General features: G+C 50.8%; 2 non-coding genes across 2 annotated transcripts in view; both read left to right on the top strand.

The window, feature by feature from the left end:
- Nucleotides 1-30, top strand: part of LOC143154490 (small subunit ribosomal RNA) — a 1924-nt gene extending 1894 nt beyond the window's left edge. The window contains exon 1 of the ribosomal RNA XR_012994126.1: nt 1-30. This exon is cut by the window's left edge and continues 1894 nt beyond it. This is a non-coding gene — a ribosomal RNA (small subunit ribosomal RNA).
- Nucleotides 31-1222: 1192 nt separating this feature from the next.
- Nucleotides 1223-1377, top strand: LOC143154466 (5.8S ribosomal RNA). The gene has a single exon (XR_012994102.1). It is a non-coding gene; the product is annotated as a 5.8S ribosomal RNA (ribosomal RNA).
- Nucleotides 1378-10363: the final 8986 nt, after the last annotated feature.

Genomic DNA, 10363 nt, shown 5'->3' with positions numbered 1-10363 from the left:
TCCGTAGGTGAACCTGCGGAAGGATCATTAACGAGAAATATGAATAAATGAGAACTTAAAGGATCATGGATAAATACAGAAACACGGTTATCCAAATAAAAAACAGATACAAATTGCCAAAGCGCGAGGCGGCTTACGCGAGGAGGGCGCTATTGCGTTTCTCCCGTCCGTCACCGTTGGCCGTGCGTGAAAGCGTAGAGAGCCCTGCAGCCAAAGATTCTCTCGACAAACGGGATGATAACGGTAGGTGGACGCTTGCGCGAGGTGCGGTAGTAGTCGTCGGTCTCTCTATCTATCCGAGGAGGAAAAATAAAAAAGAAATACGTCCATTACTTTGTCTATTCAACAACCCAACAGCGAGGTGTTGATACGCACAAAATAAATAAATAAAGAGAAACGTCCATTACTTTGTGCAAGATATATAATAATTCGAGGGTAGTTCCCGAGAATAATAATAATGAAACGAGAACGATTGAACGGAAAAAAGAAAGAGAGATCGGTCGTTGCACGACTATTTGTCACCCGCCGTCTATTCTTCCGTGAAGCCTCGGTCGTGAAGAAAGATGCTGACTGCACGTGTGCTCGCTCGTCGAAGCCAGGCTCGAGTAAAAGCGCCCGAGAGTATAACCGAGGAGGAACGAGACGCCGTCGGACTTTGTTCCGCAACGTTCTTTGCGTTTTCTCTCGCATCCCGCTTTCTCCTGACTTTCGTCGATTTCTAACGAAACGTCCTGCTGATTGGAACCTCTGCCCGAGGACCCCGGGTAACCACTGACGATCGCGTCGATGTGCGTCCGAAGACTTCGGGAGGACCGGCTGTGAAGCTCGGATAGCGAGTCGGACACCCATGCACCGCGTCGAATGCGGTTTGAAGTTGGGACGAAAGACCGATTCGAGCCGGCTGCGAGTCCTTTTTCGAATCTGGACGCTCCCACGTGCGTTCGTCAGCTCAATCGGTGAGGACTGTGGTTCCTTTGATCGGGATTATCCCCGCGGTTCCACATCCCACGATTCATGATGGTTTTTCAATGTACTTTGCACCCGGCCGTCGAATGATTCGCGTTCATGTGCGCGAACTTTCGACGTGTTCCGTCAGTCGGGACTTTGTGTCGTCAATTTGGCGACGCCCAAGCCTCCTTCTTTCTACGTTTGGTCGGAGGCGCGGGCATCGATTTTCAAAACTAGAACCAAAGAGAATTTAAACGCAAAATTGCATAACGATTACCCTGAACGGTGGATCACTTGGCTCGTGGATCGATGAAGAACGCAGCTAATTGCGTGTCAACGTGTGAACTGCAGGACACATGAACATCGACATTTCGAACGCACATTGCGGTCCACGGATAAAATTCCTGGACCACGCCTGGCTGAGGGTCGTTCACATAACCTAATACTGCTTGCGTTGCTATCCAATCCCCGCCGTCGTTTCCGGAGAGAATGGAAACGTTTCAGAGTCGGGTGTGTACGGAGATGCTTACGTACGAGCGAAAGATGGGCAGTTCGTTGGCGATTGTCGCGGACGTGCGAAAATAACGATTTGCCTGCGCGTCTCCATATGTAATCGTTCGGACTCGCGAGAGTGTTGCGGCGTCGCGCGTCGACTTAATACGACCGCCCGTGAACACCGCTCCCTACGATTACTTTGAAGTTTGCGCGCGCATATATTCGTCTTTCGCCCGAATCGAATTTTGCCGCGCTCCCAACGTTGCCTGAAATGATTTTTACGTCCAGAAAGGAACACGAATCGAGAGACTAATAGAGGACAAAAATGAATCACCCCACCACGTGAAATGTGGCATTTGTTAATAGTCGTCGTTCGCACAGCCCCAGGGATTTGTCGGCCAGCGGGGGTCGTCGTTGCCCGCGATGTCACATCAAATTTACCGCGACCACTATCGAGGGAGGTCTTTATCTTCGAACGTTGAAGACTTCGGCCACGTTCGTCGAATCGAATTTTTGACCCGTCGATGTGGTTCGTTTGGTAAGAGATATGCTCGTGCGTGCAAACGTTTCTGAACCTTCGGTGCTGTACTTAAAATCCTCTTTGGAGCGGCTCGAACGCAACGACAAACTTTGCCACAATGAAGGGAAACTGCTGAAGGGAAAGCGAGAGGTTGGTCACCCCATGTCTCTGTTGTCGATCGTGAGACCGCGCGTATAACCGGTCGTCCAGTCCACGACAACTTTTTCGAATTCATCTCGGACTTGCTAACACCGGGTTCTCTTATCCTCCTCCTCCTTCTCTTCGTTCTGCTCTGGAGAATAGGAGTCAGATCGAGAGTGAGCGAGAGAGGGGAAGAATAAGTAGAATCGAAGTCGACGCGTGTTAGTAGTATTCCTTTAGTATGTTTTACTGGAAAAGCAACGGACGGACGTTAAAATTTCAACCGGTTAAACGTCTAGCGAGCGTTTCGCATCGAATTTCAGTTAGAGAGACACTTTGGCGAGGTGCTTGAAAATCTCTCCTTGTCACCGAGAAAACAGCAGGCTTCCTTTTCTTCGGTTCAACGCGAAGAACTCTCTCAATCGACAGAACCATGTAAGCGTCACCGATGGGATTTTGCGTCGGGCGACGCCGTACGTGTGGGAATGCGGTGAAAAGAAAAGAATCTGCGTGAGAGATAGGGAGAAAATGCTCGTCGAGCGCGTTACTGAGGGAAGGAATAAGACCTCTCGTTCGCGCCCCGACGTCGTTTCCCCACTCCTCGCTCGTTCTTCTTTTACACCCGTCCACGTCGGCGTATATCCCCGCCTATCCTGGTACGCGAGCGAACAACGATTGAAGAGAGAGGATCATCATCGCGTATGCAACTGCAGAACACGTCGAGTTGGGACGAAAAGATTGTGGCGCCTTGCTCTCTTTGATTCGGCGTCGTTGCCTTTCGCTGTTAAAGAAAAACACGTTTGTTTGACGACCTCAGAGTAGGCGAGATTACCCGCTGAATTTAAGCATATTACTAAGCGGAGGAAAAGAAACTAACAAGGATTTCCTTAGTAGCGGCGAGCGAACAGGAATGAGCCCAGCACTGAATCCCCGCGGTATTGCCGCAGGGAAATGTAGTGTTCAGGAGGATCCGCTTATCCCGTGACGTCGAACTGAGTCCAAGTCCAACTTGAATAGGGCCATTTACCCACAGAGGGTGCCAGGCCCGTAGCGACCAGTACGCGTTTCGGGAGGATCTCTCCTTAGAGTCGGGTTGCTTGAGAGTGCAACCCTAAGTGGGTGGTAAACTCCATCTAAGGCTAAATATGACCACGAGACCGATAGCGAACAAGTACCGTGAGGGAAAGTTGAAAAGAACTTTGAAGAGAGAGTTCAAGAGTACGTGAAACCGTTCAGGGGTAAACCTGAGAAACCCAAAAGATCGAACGGGGAGATTCATCGTCAACGAAGCTGGCCCCCGTTGGTGCGCGATAACCCGAATGGGCCTTCCTGGTCCCATGAAGGGGTTACACCACCTTTGGGTGAAGTCCGGTAACGTAGTCGTGCACTTCTTCCTTAGTAGAACGTCGCAACCCGTTGTGTGTCGGTCTACGGCCTGAGCTGCATTGCCTGTCGCGGCGCCTTCGTACGCTCGCGGCAGAGGCTCGGTCGCCCGACCGGCTGCACGACGGTACTCTGACGGTATCGGGCCGCAACCAATCCATTCTTGAAATGTGTGTGCGTCGGGCCCGCCGCAAGCTCGGACAGTTTACCCGGAGACGACGGATCTGAATGCCGTCCCCGGGCCTGGCCAGCTGTTAGCAGGCGGTGTCCTTGGACTGGCCAAGCTTTGAATTACCGGTTGGCGACGCTACTGCTTTGGGTACTCTCAGGACCCGTCTTGAAACACGGACCAAGGAGTCTAACATGTGCGCGAGTCATTGGGAGAAGTAAACCTAAAGGCGCAATGAAAGTGAAAGTCGGCCTTGCGTCGACCAAGGGAGGATGGGCCGCTTACGTATCGGCCTCGCACTCCCGGGGCGTCTCGTTCTCATTGCGAGAAGAGGCGCACCCAGAGCGTACACGTTGGGACCCGAAAGATGGTGAACTATGCCTGGTCAGGACGAAGTCAGGGGAAACCCTGGTGGAGGTCCGTAGCGATTCTGACGTGCAAATCGATCGTCGGAACTGGGTATAGGGGCGAAAGACTAATCGAACCATCTAGTAGCTGGTTCCCTCCGAAGTTTCCCTCAGGATAGCTGGCACTCGCTCGTTCCTCCGCGAACGCATGCGAGTTTCATCTGGTAAAGCGAATGATTAGAGGCCTTGGGGCCGAAACGACCTCAACCTATTCTCAAACTTTAAATGGGTGAGATCTCTGGCTTGCTTGGATCATGAAGCCACGAGATATTTTGAATCAGAGTGCCAAGTGGGCCAATTTTGGTAAGCAGAACTCGCGCTGTGGGATGAACCAAACGCAGAGTTAAGGCGCCTAAGTCGACGCTTATGGGATACCATGAAAGGCGTTGGTTGCTTAAGACAGCAGGACGGTGGCCATGGAAGTCGGAATCCGCTAAGGAGTGTGTAACAACTCACCTGCCGAAGCAACTAGCCCTGAAAATGAATGGCGCTGAAGCGTCGCGCCTATACTCCGCCGTCAGCGGCAAGTGGGGAGGGACGTGTCACTCCCGGGTGACCGTCCTCCATAAAGCCCTGACGAGTAGGAGGGTCGCGGCGGTGTGCGCAGAAGGGTCTGGGCGTAAGCCTGCCTGGAGCCACCGTCGGTGCAGATCTTGGTGGTAGTAGCAAATACTCCAGCGAGGCCCTGGAGGACTGACGTGGAGAAGGGTTTCGTGTGAACAGCCGTTGCACACGAGTCAGTCGATCCTAAGCCCTAAGAGAAATCCTATGCAGATGAGGTGTCCTAAAATAATGAAACATCGTACAAACAGAAACATAAAAGAGACACACACCCATTGGGCGAAAGGGAATCCGGTTTCTATTCCGGAACCCGGCTGCGGAACCGCTTACCATTCGGGCCCTCGTAAGAGTGTTCGTCGGGGTAACCCAAAATGACCTGGAGACGCCGTCGGGAGATCCGGGAAGAGTTTTCTTTTCTGTATAAGCGTTCGAGTTCCCTGGAAACCTCTAGCAGGGAGATAGGGTTTGGAACGCGAAGAGCACCGCAGTTGCGGCGGTGTCCGGATCTTCCCCTCGGACCTTGAAAATCCAGGAGAGGGCCACGTGGAGGTGTCGCGCCGGTTCGTACCCATATCCGCAGCAGGTCTCCAAGGTAAAGAGCCTCTAGTCGATAGATTAATGTAGGTAAGGGAAGTCGGCAAATTGGATCCGTAACTTCGGAATAAGGATTGGCTCTGAGGAGCGGGGCGTGTCGGGCTTGGTCGAGAAGTGAGTCTGGCTGACGTGCCGGGCCTGGGCGAGGTGAACGGTATCATTACTGTTACCGGGATCCGATCTCGGTCCCGTGCCTTGGCCTCTCACGGATCTTCCTTGCTGCGGAGCTTCTGTGGCGTTTGACGTCGCGGTCGTTTCTTCGGCCGTCATTCAACACTCAGCTCAGAACTGGCACGGACTAGGGGAATCCGACTGTCTAATTAAAACAAAGCATTGCGATGGCCCCCAAGAGTGTTGACGCAATGTGATTTCTGCCCAGTGCTCTGAATGTCAACGTGAAGAAATTCAAAAAAAGCGCGGGTAAACGGCGGGAGTAACTATGACTCTCTTAAGGCAGACTCTCTTTTAAGGCAGGGGCAGTGACGGTGCACACTGTATGGGCCCGGCGACCCCACCTTCCCGAGCTAGGAGACCAGGCGGTCTGTCGGCCGCTGGACCAGGCTCCATTGTAAGTGGTAGCTTGGAGAGGGAGACTTAGTCTCCAGTTTGGTGAAGAGGTACGTAGTGCCGTTAATCTGGAGGCCTGAAGGTCCTCCGGATCAGTAAATAGGAGGGAGGTTGGGCGGCCGTCAGGTCGCTTGGTCTCCTCAGTAAGTGCACCTACAACCTGGCAAGTCTAATGGCTACGAGTTGGTGACGTTTGGAACCTAGAAATTGGAAAAAAAAAAAAAAAAAAAAAATTTTTTTCTCTTACAAATGGCTAGTAGTAAAGGTGCCTCGGACACAGAAGCTCCCGGCCCTGGAGCTTCTGTGGCGGACATGTCCGCTGTGGATCGGAGGGCTAATGATGACGACCTTGGCATGATATCGGACAACGAGATTACTCAATGTGTGGACCTCCCTTTGGGCGGGCAGATTGAGTGCGTTGCGTGCAGCCTGTCTGGCCGTGGCAGGTCGTTCCTGCAGGCGTCGCAGTTTAAAGACCATGCAGAGGACCAACATCCAAGGATAAGAATCAAATGGAGGTGCGCCACATGTCATAAGGAATTTCCTAAATTACATGCATGTAGGTGCCACCTCCCAAAATGCAAAGGGCTGGTCCCTGGTAATGAATGTGAAGGGGTGATATGCGACGCCTGTGGAGGGCGATTTGCTACTAAGCGGGGTTTGTCTATGCATGAGTTGCATAGGCACCCGGAAATAAGGAATGAGAAAAGAAGGGCTGGCACCGCAAACCAGGGAGGTAGTAGACCAGGCAGAAGAGCCTCGGCCTGGTCAGAGGAGGAAACCGACCTCCTCGTCCGGCTGAACGAAAGGTTTAAAAGCCTTCGTCAGCCGAATGTCGCTATTAAACCTTTTCTCCCTGGAAAAACACTTAAGCAAATCAGCGATAAAAGGAGGCTCCTGCCCGTGCAAAGGGAGGAGGAAGCGGTCGATGAGGGCCCTTCGGAGGAGTCCTCCGACGGCAGCTCGTATGAGTCGGCCGCTGAAGAAGTAAGCCCCCAGCCCCTTTCCAGCCTGGAAAACTGGAAGGTGGTTATAAGGGGGGCCATTATGACCAGCCCGCTAGATGAGTCAAATCATTTTAAATATATTGAAAAAGCGATAGAGGAGCTGGCTGGTCGGGATGAGGTCGACGAGTCCGCTGTGAACGCCTTGCTGGAAAGCTTCACGAAGCGACTACAGGAAGGCGTTGAGGCGAGCAAAGGGCCCAACAAAGGCCGAGAAGCGGACTGTCAACCGAAGAAAAAGAGCAAGGGGGCGAACAATAGGAGGAGGTTTGAATATGCCAGATATCAGGAGCTTTACAAGAAATGCCCCAGAAAGCTCCTGGATCTGGCGATAATGGGGAAGACCATCCAAGAGAAGGAGGTGGATCTTCCAGATAAGGAGGCAGTGGGGACACTGTACTCGGGTCTCTGGGGTGTAGTCGGACCCCAAACGAAAATTCCAGTGAAACAAGCTAGTAATCCAAAAATAGAAATGGACCAAATATGGGTACCCATCGCTGTGGGCGAGCTTGTGGAAAAATTAAAGAAAATAAAGAAGGATACAGCTGCAGGAGTGGACCAGATTAAAAAGATCCACTTGCGAAGGGCTGGGGCGCTGCTAACATTTGCCAAATTGTGCAATTTATTATTGCTGAGCCGAATCTACCCTGCGCAATGGAAGCTGAACCGTACAACGCTCATACCCAAAACGGGGAAGAGCGTGGCGGAAGTCAGCAACTGGAGGCCCATTACAATAGGCTCCTTGTTGGGTAGACTGTATTCGGCGATGATAGATAAGAGAATAAGAGGCACGATATCGCAACACCCGAGACAAAAGGGCTTTGTGAGGGAGGATGGCTGTAAAAATAATATAGCCATCCTCAGCAGCGCCCTAAGCCGAATGAAGGAGGCTACAGGCGGCGTAGTTACAGTCTTGGATATTTCCAAAGCTTTCGACACGGTTCCCCACAGCGTCCTGGGGGAGGCACTGGAAGCTAAAGGCGTTCCGGCAACCATCGGAAAGTATATACAAACAATGTACGATGGTTGTCGGACGGTTATACATTGTAGGAATAAAGAGACCCTATCAGTGTCCCTACTCAGAGGAGTTAAACAGGGGGATCCTTTGTCCCCGCTCCTCTTCAATCTAATAATTGAACCACTGGTTCGTATTATACAGGAGACATCGGAGGGCGTTGGGGTGGGAGACGAGAAGGTCTCCATTTTGGCATTCGCAGATGACCTTGTACTTCTGGCAAAAAATAAGACTGAGGCACAGAAACAATGTGAGAGAGTGCAAGGTTATCTTAAGAAACTCAATATGAAAGCTGCGGCTGAAAAATGTAGCGCATTCCAAATTGCACGTCAGTGCAAAACGTGGTATATTAAAAACCCAGAATTAAAACTGGGTCTGGAGGCTGTACCGTACTCCGACCCCGAAATCACAATTAGATACTTGGGAGCCACGTTGGATCCCTGGAGGGGCCTGCGTCGCGTCGATCTCAAAGAAATTTCAGAGGCGACCAAATGCGTTGCGCGAATGAAACTAAAACCGGACCAAAAAGTTAACCTTATTAAAACGTACCTACTGCCCAGGTATGTACATAAATTGGTGGCAAATCCGCCTCCCTTGGGCCTCTTGGACCAGATAGACCATGAGGTAAAACAGACAATAAAGAAAATTCTGCATCTCCATCAGTCAACGACTGATGGAGTTATTTACTCCGATAAGAGTCATGGTGGTCTGGGGGTCCAGAGAATCGCTAATATCGTGAAATTGGCAAAATTAAGAAACGCGATTAAAATGAGGGAGGCCGTAGATGAGGCGGTTAGGTGTGCATACCTAGGGCAGGAAGGAATTATAAGGAAATACGCAACGTCGGTGGGCCTCAGTTGGCCCACAAGCCTTCAAGATATCGAGGGCGCGCGCAGGTCCCTCAGGAAGAGGGATACAGACAAATGGAGGCAGCTCGTCTCTCAAGGCCAGGGCATCAAGGAATTCTTTGGTGACAAAACCGGCAATGCCTGGCTTTACAACCCCAATTTATTGAGGCCGTCCAGATATCTGGACGCATTAAAACTGCGAACAAATACGTTCGGGACAAGGGTAGTACTTAGGAGAGCCAACAAAGACGTCGATCATAAATGTCGACGATGTGGCTCTCAGACCGAGACCTTGGGTCACATTCTGGGCCAATGTACCCATACCAAGGCAAAGCGTATAAAGCGCCATAACGAGATATGCAAGCTCGTGCTCAGCAAAGTGGCCAGGCACTGCGCTGTGTACGAGGAGCCGGTAATTAACGTTCTGGGGGAGCTACGAAAACCAGATTTGGTCATAAAAGACCATGACAAGGTTTACGTGGTGGACGTCACGGTACGTTATGAAGACCGTGACAATCTCCGGAACGCATACCGGGAAAAACAACAAAAATATCGGGAAACGGCAGAACACTTACGGATAAAAATGAACGCCTTGCAAGCTCAAGTAATCCCGATAGTGGTTGGGTGCAGAGGCGCAGTACCCAAGGAAACGGAGAGAAATTTGAAAACCCTAGGACTTGTAAGCAATGATGTCTTGACGGCCTCACTAATCGCACTCCGATCGTCGATTGAAATGGCGAACCAGTTCATTGACTACGATCACGTAATGTGATGGTTACATATATATTTTTTCTATTTATTTATTTATTTATTTACCTAGTTATTTATTTATTTATTGACGAGTCTAATGACTATCTTTATTATTTATTGACATATTTATTTATTTATTATTATTTATGGACCAAGCCTACGGGCCGGATAGAGTATTTATCGATAACGCAGTCGCAAGGCTAAGAAAAATTATAGTAAACGAACGAGGCAGCTGTCAGCTGATATATGCTATGTAGCCCGTCTCGGCCCTTTACACCGAGCGGTGCGAGTCCTGTTACATGTTTTGTGTACGCAGGGCGCGGGGCGGATTCTATGCATGCAGAATCCGGGGCGACGCCTCCGCGGGGCTTTCCCTGGGCGCACGCGTAGCGTGCGGCTAAGCTCGCCTCCCGAAAGGGTCCCCGTTCCTAATTTTTTCAAACCTGTGGGCAGATCGTTTGGCAGTGGAACTATGAAGTAGGCCCGACAATTTTTTTTTTTTTTTTCTTTTTTTTTTGTTTTCTAATGTGTAAATACCTTACGAGCAGGTATAGCTCGGAAGTCTACCTATCCTCGGATATGGTACAGGATATAGCCAAATGCCTCGTCATCTAATTAGTGACGCGCATGAATGGATTAACGAGATTCCCTCTGTCCCTATCTACTGGTGGGGAGTAATTCAAGGGCTAGGTCAGTGAAGTAGGAATACGGAGACCAGAACCCGGGGTTGCAGGAGTAGGGGTAGAGCATCCCCTGGCTCACCGAAAGTCCAAAAATCGTCCATTACGGCCCAAACACGCTCAAACCGAGCCGGAGCTGGCACCGGCTTCGGCAATGACGAAACTACCCGATCGGATGCTGCGTACTCCCACCTAGAAACATTTACAAACACAGTGGAAAGAGTGCGCAGCAAGTGAAGGCGCCACGGCGAGTAAAATAATAATAATAGACCGAACACCCG

The sequence above is a fragment of the Ptiloglossa arizonensis genome, unplaced genomic scaffold (assembly GCF_051014685.1).
Source record: "Ptiloglossa arizonensis isolate GNS036 unplaced genomic scaffold, iyPtiAriz1_principal scaffold0023, whole genome shotgun sequence".
Lineage (NCBI taxonomy): Eukaryota > Metazoa > Arthropoda > Insecta > Hymenoptera > Colletidae > Ptiloglossa > Ptiloglossa arizonensis.
The sequence above is the reverse complement of the archived record's forward strand: the minus strand, read 5'-3'. Positions and strand labels throughout refer to the sequence as shown.